Source organism: Cyprinus carpio, chromosome B25 (assembly GCF_018340385.1).
Source record: "Cyprinus carpio isolate SPL01 chromosome B25, ASM1834038v1, whole genome shotgun sequence".
NCBI classification, from domain to species: Eukaryota; Metazoa; Chordata; class Actinopteri; order Cypriniformes; family Cyprinidae; genus Cyprinus; species Cyprinus carpio.
This window is the reverse complement of record NC_056621.1, coordinates 19,853,986-19,863,746: the sequence shown is the minus strand read 5'-3', so window position 1 is coordinate 19,863,746 and position 9,761 is coordinate 19,853,986. Positions and strand designations below refer to the sequence as shown.

Genomic DNA, 9,761 nt, shown 5'->3' with positions numbered 1-9,761 from the left:
ACTGGACGGCTCAGAGGTCACCGAGGGGGTTGTGACCAGCGCAGAGAGCGAGCAGGACGGCCGCTACAGCCGCAGTAGTGTCCTGACCCTCAGCAAAGCACGCTGGGAAGAGGGGAGAGCTGTACGTCTGCAGAGTAACACATGATGGAGCTCCTCATGAGGCCTCGTTCCACAAGAGTCGCTGTTAGTCGCTCGCAGTGCTGATGTTTCTCCAGTGAGCGCTGCTCTCTCCTGAAGATGAGCGTATCTGAGTGTACAAGAGTCGCTGTTAGTCGCTCGCAGTGCTGATGTTTCTCCAGTGTCATTTACAACTCAATACTGAAAGAGAGCTCTAGTGTCAAATCACTGGCTGATCTTTCAATCTGCTGTGTTTGCTGCAACATTCAATAAAGCTTCTCAACAAACTCCATTTGTGTCTGACAACATCATTCAACTAACAGATGAAGATACATGTAGTGTTTGTCCAGGTGCTTTTCAGAAGCTCGATCAGTAGCAGTAAATCTAGTCAAATAAAGCTCTTGGGGTTTGAAGATGGTCTCTGGAGACAGAGCTGCTCTATTCTGAGAGGATCACAATCACTCCACCCTGACAATGCAAATGAGATTTTCAGCCCACACTCCCAGAGTCACTGTTTGTTTGGTTACATGATCTGAACTGAAACACACAAGTTTCACTTCTGCTGTAGTCCTGCAGCACAGGTGAAAAGGAAATATATTTAAATTGTGCTTTTTTGGACATACTTACAGTAATGTATTTAAATTATGCTATACTAAAGCAATATTAAATGTATTTTTTTGGAACAATAAATATATTAAGCATATCTCAAAATATGTTTAAGGTCAAGTTTAAGCTATTTACAATATATTTTAATACATTAAATTGTGTAAAATTGGAACCATTTAATTTAGTGCAATTTAATTGTATTTATTTACAATCCATGTAAAATATTATTCTAATGTGATTCAATAACATTTTAATAGCATTTTAGCTGATTAGAAATGCATTAGCATTACAATACTAGTTTAATTATTAAGTAGCTTTTTTTCTGGTATTAAGAATGGTATAAAGGTGCAGAAATCATTAACATAAATGATTAAACAAACATAAAATGCTAGAGTACATTAAAAAGTAAAGCAGCATATATACACTGAACAAAATTATAAATGCAACACTTTTGTTTTTGCCCCCATTTTTCATGAGCTGAACTCAAAGATCTAAGAATTTTTCTATGTACACAAAAGGCCTATTTCTCTTAAATATTGTTCACAAATCTGTCTAAATCTGTGTTAGTGAGCACTTCTCCTTTGCCGAGATAATCCATCTACCTCACAGGTGTGGCATATCAAGATGTTGATTAGACAGCATGATTATTGGACAAGTGTGCCTTAGGCTGGCCACAATATAAGGCCACTCTAAAATGTGCAGTTTCACTGTATTATGGGTCTGGGGGGGTCCAAAAACCTCTCAGTATCTGGTGTGACCACCATTTGCCTCACGCAGTGCAACACATCTCCTTCGCATAGAGTTGATAAGGTTGTTGATTGTGGCCTGTGAAATGTTGGTCCACTCCTTTTCAATGGATGTGCGAAGTTGTTGGATATTGGCAGGAACTGGAACACGCTGTCGTATGCGCTGATCCAGAGCATCCCAAACATGCACAATGGGTGACATGTCCAGTAAACAGCTGGCCATGCAAGAACTGGGATGTTTTCAGCTTCCAGGAATTGTGTAGAGATCCTTGCAACATGGGGCCGTGCATTATCATGCTGCAACATGAGGTGATGGTCGTGGATGAATGGCACAACAATGGGCCTTAGGATCTCGTCACGGTATCTCTGTGCATTCAAAATGCCATCAATAAAATGCATACGCCTGCCCATACCATAACCCCACCACCACCATGGGCCACTCGATCACAACATTGACATCAGCAAACCGCTCACGCCATACATGCTGTCTGCCATCTGCCCTGTACAGTGAAAACCGGGATTCATCTGTGAAGAGAACACCTTCCAAAGTGCCAGACGCCATCGAATGTGAGCATTTGCCCACTCAAGTCGGTTACAACTAACTGCAGTCGGGTTGAGACCCCGATGAGGATGACGAGCATGCAGATGAGCTTCCCTGATTGTTTGGTTATGCAAACCGATTGTTGCAGCAGCTGTCTGGGAGGCTGGTCTCAGACGATCTTGGAGGTGAAGATGCTGGATGTGGAGGTCCTGGGCTGGTGTGGTTACATGTGGTCTGCGGTTGTGAGGCCGGTTGGATGTACTGCCAAATTCTCTGAAACGCCTTTGGAGACGGCTTATGGTAAAGAAATGAACATTCAAGGGCAACAGCTCTGGTGGACATTCCTGCAGTCAGCATCAACAGAATCTTCATTCTCTACACTGCTTGTCTTATGTAGGGCATACATTGTCAATTTTTTGCATCTTATATTGTGTTTTTTTTTTTTTTTTTTTTTGTTATATGCAGGGCTGGCACAAGCTTAACTGTACCACTTTTGTTTAACACTCACAATTAAACTCAATTTTTAAGATGCATGTTAGCTGCAAATGCAAACTATGTATTATATTATCAGGCCCAGTTCAAGAATGAAATCATTCAGAGTGCTCTAGCTTTAATGCACATTTTCACATATTATCTTAGTCCAGTCCATTGCTATGGTTATCACTCTATCATTCATTGCTGTTCTGAGAGTAAATCCTGCATAAAAATGCAGACTTCATGCCTGAAATTCTTGCAGCATGTACGTGAAAAACACTTTCTTTAATACAAATTCAGAATTATAGCCTAGCCTAGAAAGTGTGCAAAAAGTCCTCCCTTAATATCACTAAAAAAAACTGTCACTAATCTTCTTCACGATCTTACAAAATTCTATAATAATCACTGCACCAGAACACAAATAAGCACTGGATTGTTTGAGAGATCTGTTTCACAAATATGTTTTTATTACAGCATTATCTGAGGGTGCTCTTAATTGTTTTGAATACACCTGTAGAACCGGGCCTGTATATAATATAATAAGTGCATATACAGGCCTGGAATGGTCATTGGAAGATTCGAGAGAATTCCCGGTGAGCCACACATAAATTGGTCCAGCAACAGTACCACTTTTACATTAATGAAGTCTCACACGGATGAGGAAAGCACAAGTCTCTTGTTCACTTTTTGGGCAAATTGGTAGTAGTGGTGAGGTGATGATTTGCAAGCGGTGCTTGTACACCTGAAATCCCGTCGCTTGTGTGTGCACAGCTATTCATAGCATTTATAAAAATAATAAATAGCATATATAAATATAATGCACACAATTATGAGCCACATGACTTCTCTCCTGTTTTTAATTTTCTTTCTCACACACACACATACACAACATAAGCCCACCCTTCAGAAACTTGTCTGGATTTAAAAGTCATTAGGCATCAACACTAGTAAAAGTCATCAATTTTTTTTCTGGAAGGTTTTATTAGTTTTGAAGACTCTTTTGATGTACATGTTCTCATGTTGACTATTGATGCCGAACTAAGAGTGGGGTGTGAGTGCTGTAAAGAAAAGATAATTTAGATTTAGAATAATAATGGGGTGACAACTTTTTGATATGAGTTCAATATTTCCAAAAGAATGTTCAGTAAATTTAATAAATGAAATGAATAAATATAAGAAAATACATTACAAATGAAATCTCTCTCTCTTGCCAGCTTCACTGTGCTGTCACAGTAGGTGTCTGTCTAGTTCGCCTGTAAGCATGCGCTGTCCTCAGTTAAATGGCACACAGTCTTCTGTTTTGAGCGTATTTTGTTCAATATGCTTTGTGTTTTGCAGAGTTCAGTATAAACAAAACACTGGTGTAAAAGGGTTTGATGTTTTTACATTATTTGTACAATTATTGTTATACTGTATATGTAGGGTTTAATGCAATTACTTAATAATTTTAAGATACAATGTGTCACTTTCTGCCTTATAGCGGTTAAAATTAGCATGAGTCTTCCAGAAGAATATTGTGTCTAATTCACTAATAATAGCATGGATTATTTTGTATTCATACGCATGGGAGAACTTCTTCCCATTTGATCACAAACTAAATGGGATTTTCAGCCCACACTGTTTCAGTCACATTAATAATGTACAAACATAAAACTTGCAGTGGGTCAAATGGAAAGCATGTGATAACATGATAAGGTCAATTCAATTCAGTGTAGAATGACAGAAAAGAGAAAGACAAAACAGCAGTGAAGCTTGTGATGCTCATGAAAAACACCCTCTTTATGCAAAAGCTGCTGTAGACTGTGAAATAAATATGAGACAGAAGAGAGATCAGCACAATATACAGACTCATGAAGTCAATAAAGCCTGAGGAGTCTCTACGTTTACCTAGTTTGATTCAGCTGCTGTTATTATTGAGACTGAACTTGTCTCCAGTTATGAATGAAGGAGATGAGGCCCTGATTCCAGATGTTTGTGACATACAGCTACACTAAGAATTATATTAGAAACGTTTGAGAATGGGCAGTTTAAATTATTGATCTGTGTACTTAATCACTTATTTAATTCGAACAGAAACATGAGCAGTATTATTGGCTCAATGATAAACAATTTCTTGTGTGAATCCTCATTTGTAAGTTGAATTTCTTCCTCACTGTCTGACACCTCATATCTACTACATTATACCAAAAAAGATATACAGAGATCATCATTGCCCTCCACACCTGGATAAAAGAGATATGTGTAATGCTGTTTGTGGACTATAATTCATTTCTGATATTTATATATTCACACAGTGCATCCCACAGTGATTTTACTTGTTATTATTTGTTTTGTTACTTTAAGTTCTATCAGTTCTCTATTATTTTGCTTATGGTTTTTCTCATTGCTTGTCTTGATTGTTGTCTTGATTGCCTGCTGGTTCTCTCTGACTGGCTGCTAAACTGGTTCTGAGTCAGTGTTTATCAAGTGACAGATCTCTGTCTTATTGTGTCCTGTCTGGCCTTCACCACCATCTGCCTGTCCCTGCCACTTCCTCTGCTGTTCTTCTACAGATTGTCATCTGAGGCTGGTTCCAGCGGTCATCTTAGGCTGTTCTGTCTTTGTTGGACTGTTTCACTGCTCACCCACGCTCTTGTGCCCTGTCTGTGTTGTTAATAAACCCTGTATTTGCCATTCTGCATTTGGGTCCTTTTCACAGATCCTTCTATTTATATTTCTATTTGAAAGAAATACTGGCTATACTTTACAATGATCACAGAATGAATGCCCTAATGGTTAGAGATTCAGACTCGTAATCCAAAGGTTGCGGGTTCGAGTCTTGTACCGGCAGGGATTGTGGGTGGGGGAGTGAATGTACAGCTCTCTCTCTCTCACCTTCAGTTCCACGACTGAGGTGCTCTTGAGCAAGGCACCGAACCCCCAACTGCTCCCCGGGCGTCGCACCAAAAAATGGCTGGCTACTGCTCCGGGTGTGTGTTCACAGTGTGTGTGTGTTCAAGGTGTGTGTGTGTGCACTTTGGATGGGTTAAATGCAGAGGACGAATTCTGAGTATGGGTCGGAATGACAATACTTGGCCACGTGACGTCACTTTAACTTTTTTCACTGTATATGCCTATTAAATAAGTATAATAAGTAAATAAATATTGTATAAAATCTCAAAATTTTTTGCTATAAACTATTTGTTTTTTGTGATCCTCTCATCAGCAGCTGCAGTGTCTCTCAGCTGTATCAGTGCAGTCACTGTGACTCTGACTGACGGAGGTTTTTGTACGACTCTTTATCACTGTGTGAACACACCTTTACTGTTGATCCAGTGTTCACTCATACAGTAATAATCTCCTGTATCTTCAGTCTGGACTCCACTGATGGTGAGAGTGAAATCACTGTCAGATCCACTGCCACTGAATCTAGATGGAGTTCCAGTGTAACGGCTTGTTGCATCATATATGAGGAGTTTAGGAGATTCTCCAGGTTTCTGTAAGTACCAGGCTAAATCATTACCCTCATCCACTCTACTGCTGGTTTTACAGTTTATTCTGACTTCTTTTCCTTGAGCTGCTGTTATTAATGATGGACTCTGAGTTACTGTGATCTGTCCTCTACACTCTGAAAGAAAGAACAAGAATAATATTTAGACAAATGTGACGATGTACATTTCACATTTTAAAGAATTAATAATAATTATCTAATTTTATCACACAAACCTTGAGCAAACAGTGTGAGAGTCCAGATGAGGATGATGATGTTGTTCATTGTTGTTGTTGTGTCTTGTGTGATGATGAAGATTGTGTTGTGTTCTGCTCTCAGTCATGAAGTGTTAAACTCAAAGCACTATAAACACTCTCAGAGCACTGAAGCATGTGCTGATGATGCAAAGAAGTGGGCAGGATTCACAACAGCTTGAGCTGATACAAGAGTAATATACTAGAATAGAGTTACAGAATATAGCATTACATATATTACATTAGATGAACTGCCACCGCTGTAATAAGAGCAAAAAACATGAGTCTGTTCATAAAGTATCAGGACTGACTGTACATCTATCATGAATCCTCATGTGGGCCTGAAATTATAAAATGGACAAAAAACGATTACAGCTTGTTCATGTGAAGTTTTGTTGTTCTTGTGCTCCAGTTAGAGCTGAGGATGCACAACCAGCCTGTACAGTATATATTTACAGTATATATGAACAACTGTGTCTTGATTCTTTTGTCTGAAGATGCAGGTTTGATATTATGATTGAGTTGCATATGAAAAACAGAAGTATCTTTATGAGAAACTCTGCAACATCATCATGATAAAAGAGGTCAAAGGTCACCTCAGAGGTCACAGTTCATCAATTACTGTATATTTCTTTAGAAAGTGCAAAATCAGCACACAGCTAGAGATTGATGGAGACATACAGGATTTACAGTCAAAGTGAATCATGTCTATTGTACATGATATTAATAAACTCTTGAACTGATTATGAAAATAACTAAATAATGTTTCAGTTAATAACAAACATTTTGAAAATACTTTGTCTTTGTTATTACTTGAAAAGCATTTTTTAAACTAAATGACTGAGTGTTGAAGTGTTTCTCTCTCTGCTGGAGTTTGTGTTCACTCGAGTGGAATAGAGGTTTTTGTACGAGTGTTTCATGAGATTGTATCACTGTGGTGGACTTTCAGTGGAGGAACTAAACTGGTGCTCGGTAAGTCTGTCTCTTTTAACTGTCTTGTACAAAATTATTCAAATATATAGATTTAAATGTTTAATTTATTTTATTGTCACATTTAGAGCATTAAAAGAACTGAATTATATACTCAGCAAACAAATATTGTCCAAACATATTTCCATAACGTGTCTCACTTTGAGTTTTATCAGTTCATTTTATTTACAGATTTATTTTCATTAATGTTTACACTGTTCATATAAAATTCATATTTTATTATACATATTATACATTGAAAAAACAACAGAATGTCAATAAAGTTACTTTTTGTAGTTCAGTCAATGATTTTGAATCACTTTTGTTCATGTTGTGCTTCAAAAACGTACAAAATACTAAATATGTAAATGTTTAGAAAAAGTTTATTCAATTTTTTATTATTATTCTTATAAAATAATTTGCATTTGGTGTGAGATATAGTCATAAAATAGCAGTTTGAAACTTTTACATTTTAAAAAGTGTAAAAAAATATATATTTAACAGTGTGAGGATTCAAGTAAGACAATTTAGGAACTTTATGGTGAAATATGAGACTATACTGGAATTAAAGCATTCAGTGTCTTTGTACAGTGTCAGCATTCATGTACATCGTTTCATTTTATGAGGTTTTGTTTAAATTTATATAGTGATTGTATTTAGTTTATATATTGTGTATATATCAGCTGTAGTGATGTTGAATAAGATGAATGATGAGATTGTTGTGATTTTGACTGCACTCCTCATGTCTGCTGCTGAAAGTCCTGTTGAAATAATGTGAATGCTGCAGGGCAGAAGAGTGCTGTAGCTGCAGTGTGTTTTCTCTGTGTTTGTGAATGTGTTGTGTTTGTCTCCTGCAGCTGGTCCCACAGTGAAGCCCTCAGTGTCTCTGCTGCCGCCCTCTTCTCTGCAGATCTCTGGAGACTCAGCCGCACTGCTCTGCCTGCTCAGCTCTTACTCTCCACAGGGGGCGCTGGTGAGCTGGACACTGGACGGCTCAGAGGTCACCGAGGGGGTTGTGACCAGCGCAGAGAGCGAGCAGGACGGCCGCTACAGCCGCAGTAGTGTCCTGACCCTCAGCAAAGCACGCTGGGAAGCGGGGAGTTATGCACCAAACGTGCAGTGTGTTAAAACTTAACTGGTTTGTGGGATAGTTCCACAAGAGTCGCTGTTAGACGCTCGCAGTGCTGATGTTTTCTCCAGTGAGCGCTGCTCTCTCCTGAAGATGAGCGTATCTGAGTGTCCTGTGTCAGGCAGGATTCACATGAGTCTAGTGCTGCAGCTGTAGTCATTTACAACTCAATACTGAAAGAGAGCTCTAGTGTCAAAGCACTGGCTGATCTTTCAATCTGCTGTGTTTGCTGCAACATTCAATAAAGCTTCTCAACAAACTCCATTTGTGTCTGACAACATCATTCAACTAACAGATGAAGATGCATGTAGTGTTTGTCCAGGTGCTTTTTCAGAAGCTCGATCAGTAGCAGTAAATCTCGTCAAATAAAGCTCTTGGGGTTTGAACATGGTCTCTGGAGACAGAGCTGCTCTATTCTGAGAGGATCACAATCACTCCACCCTGACAATGCAAATGAGATTTTCAGCCCACACTCCCAGAGTCACTGTTTGATTGGTTACATGATCTGGACTGAAACACACCAGTTTCACTTCTGCTGTAGTCCTGCAGCACACAGACAACCTCACCATTACATTCATAGGAGATAATACATATGAAAATGTGGTAACACATTCTATGAAGCCCATATTTATAATACATTATAAGGGTATTCTTAAACCATTATACTGAATGCATAATGCATTACAAAAAAGAAACCTTATATATCATCTTAAAAATAATCATAACAACAATTATAATACAGTACATTATATTGCTTACGCGTTTGTGGTTATAACTCTTTAACATTTTTTATGATTATTTATAACACACAATGAACACCATATTAAATCTACTTTTATAATGGACTATATATCTAGGCATTGTTTATTTAAGATCTGCACATATCTTACTACATCTTGTAAGTGGTATGATATTGAGTGTTCCCTGTCAGGCTTATATTAATTTTTATTTGAGCTAGTTAAAAATTTCTACTAAAAAAATAAATAAAAAATAAAAATGCAAGGTTTATATGTTATGTGAGTATTAGTAGGCTTAGGTTAGGGTTGGTAGAATGTTGATGTACTTGCAAAGTTACTTATAGTCAGTTTTTCTGTTGGGGAACCATCAAAATAAAGTTTTAGCATATATTTAGCAGACATACAACTAATACTCCAATGACTGCTAGTTGACATGTAGTTGCACAGATATTTATCAACAGCTGTCTAAAGTGTACCATGAAAATAATCAAATTGATATTACAGTAAAAATAGTTCAAAGCAAATGTATCATATTACAAGGCTGTTACAAGAAAAAATAATATCATTATTATTACTATACTTATAAGTGGTCTTTGATTGTTTCAAGTAAAGTAGCATAAGAAAGACGGCAAGATATAAGACTAATAATACATTATAACTATGAGAAATATAATCCATTGTAACTTAAGTGGACATAACATGTTCACTGTGTTATAAAT

At 37.7% G+C, this 9,761-nt stretch overlaps 1 pseudogene; it reads right to left on the bottom strand.

The window, feature by feature from the left end:
- Positions 1–5,690: 5,690 nt before the first annotated feature.
- LOC109089904 lies at positions 5,691–6,296 on the bottom strand (annotated as a pseudogene).
- Positions 6,297–9,761: the final 3,465 nt, after the last annotated feature.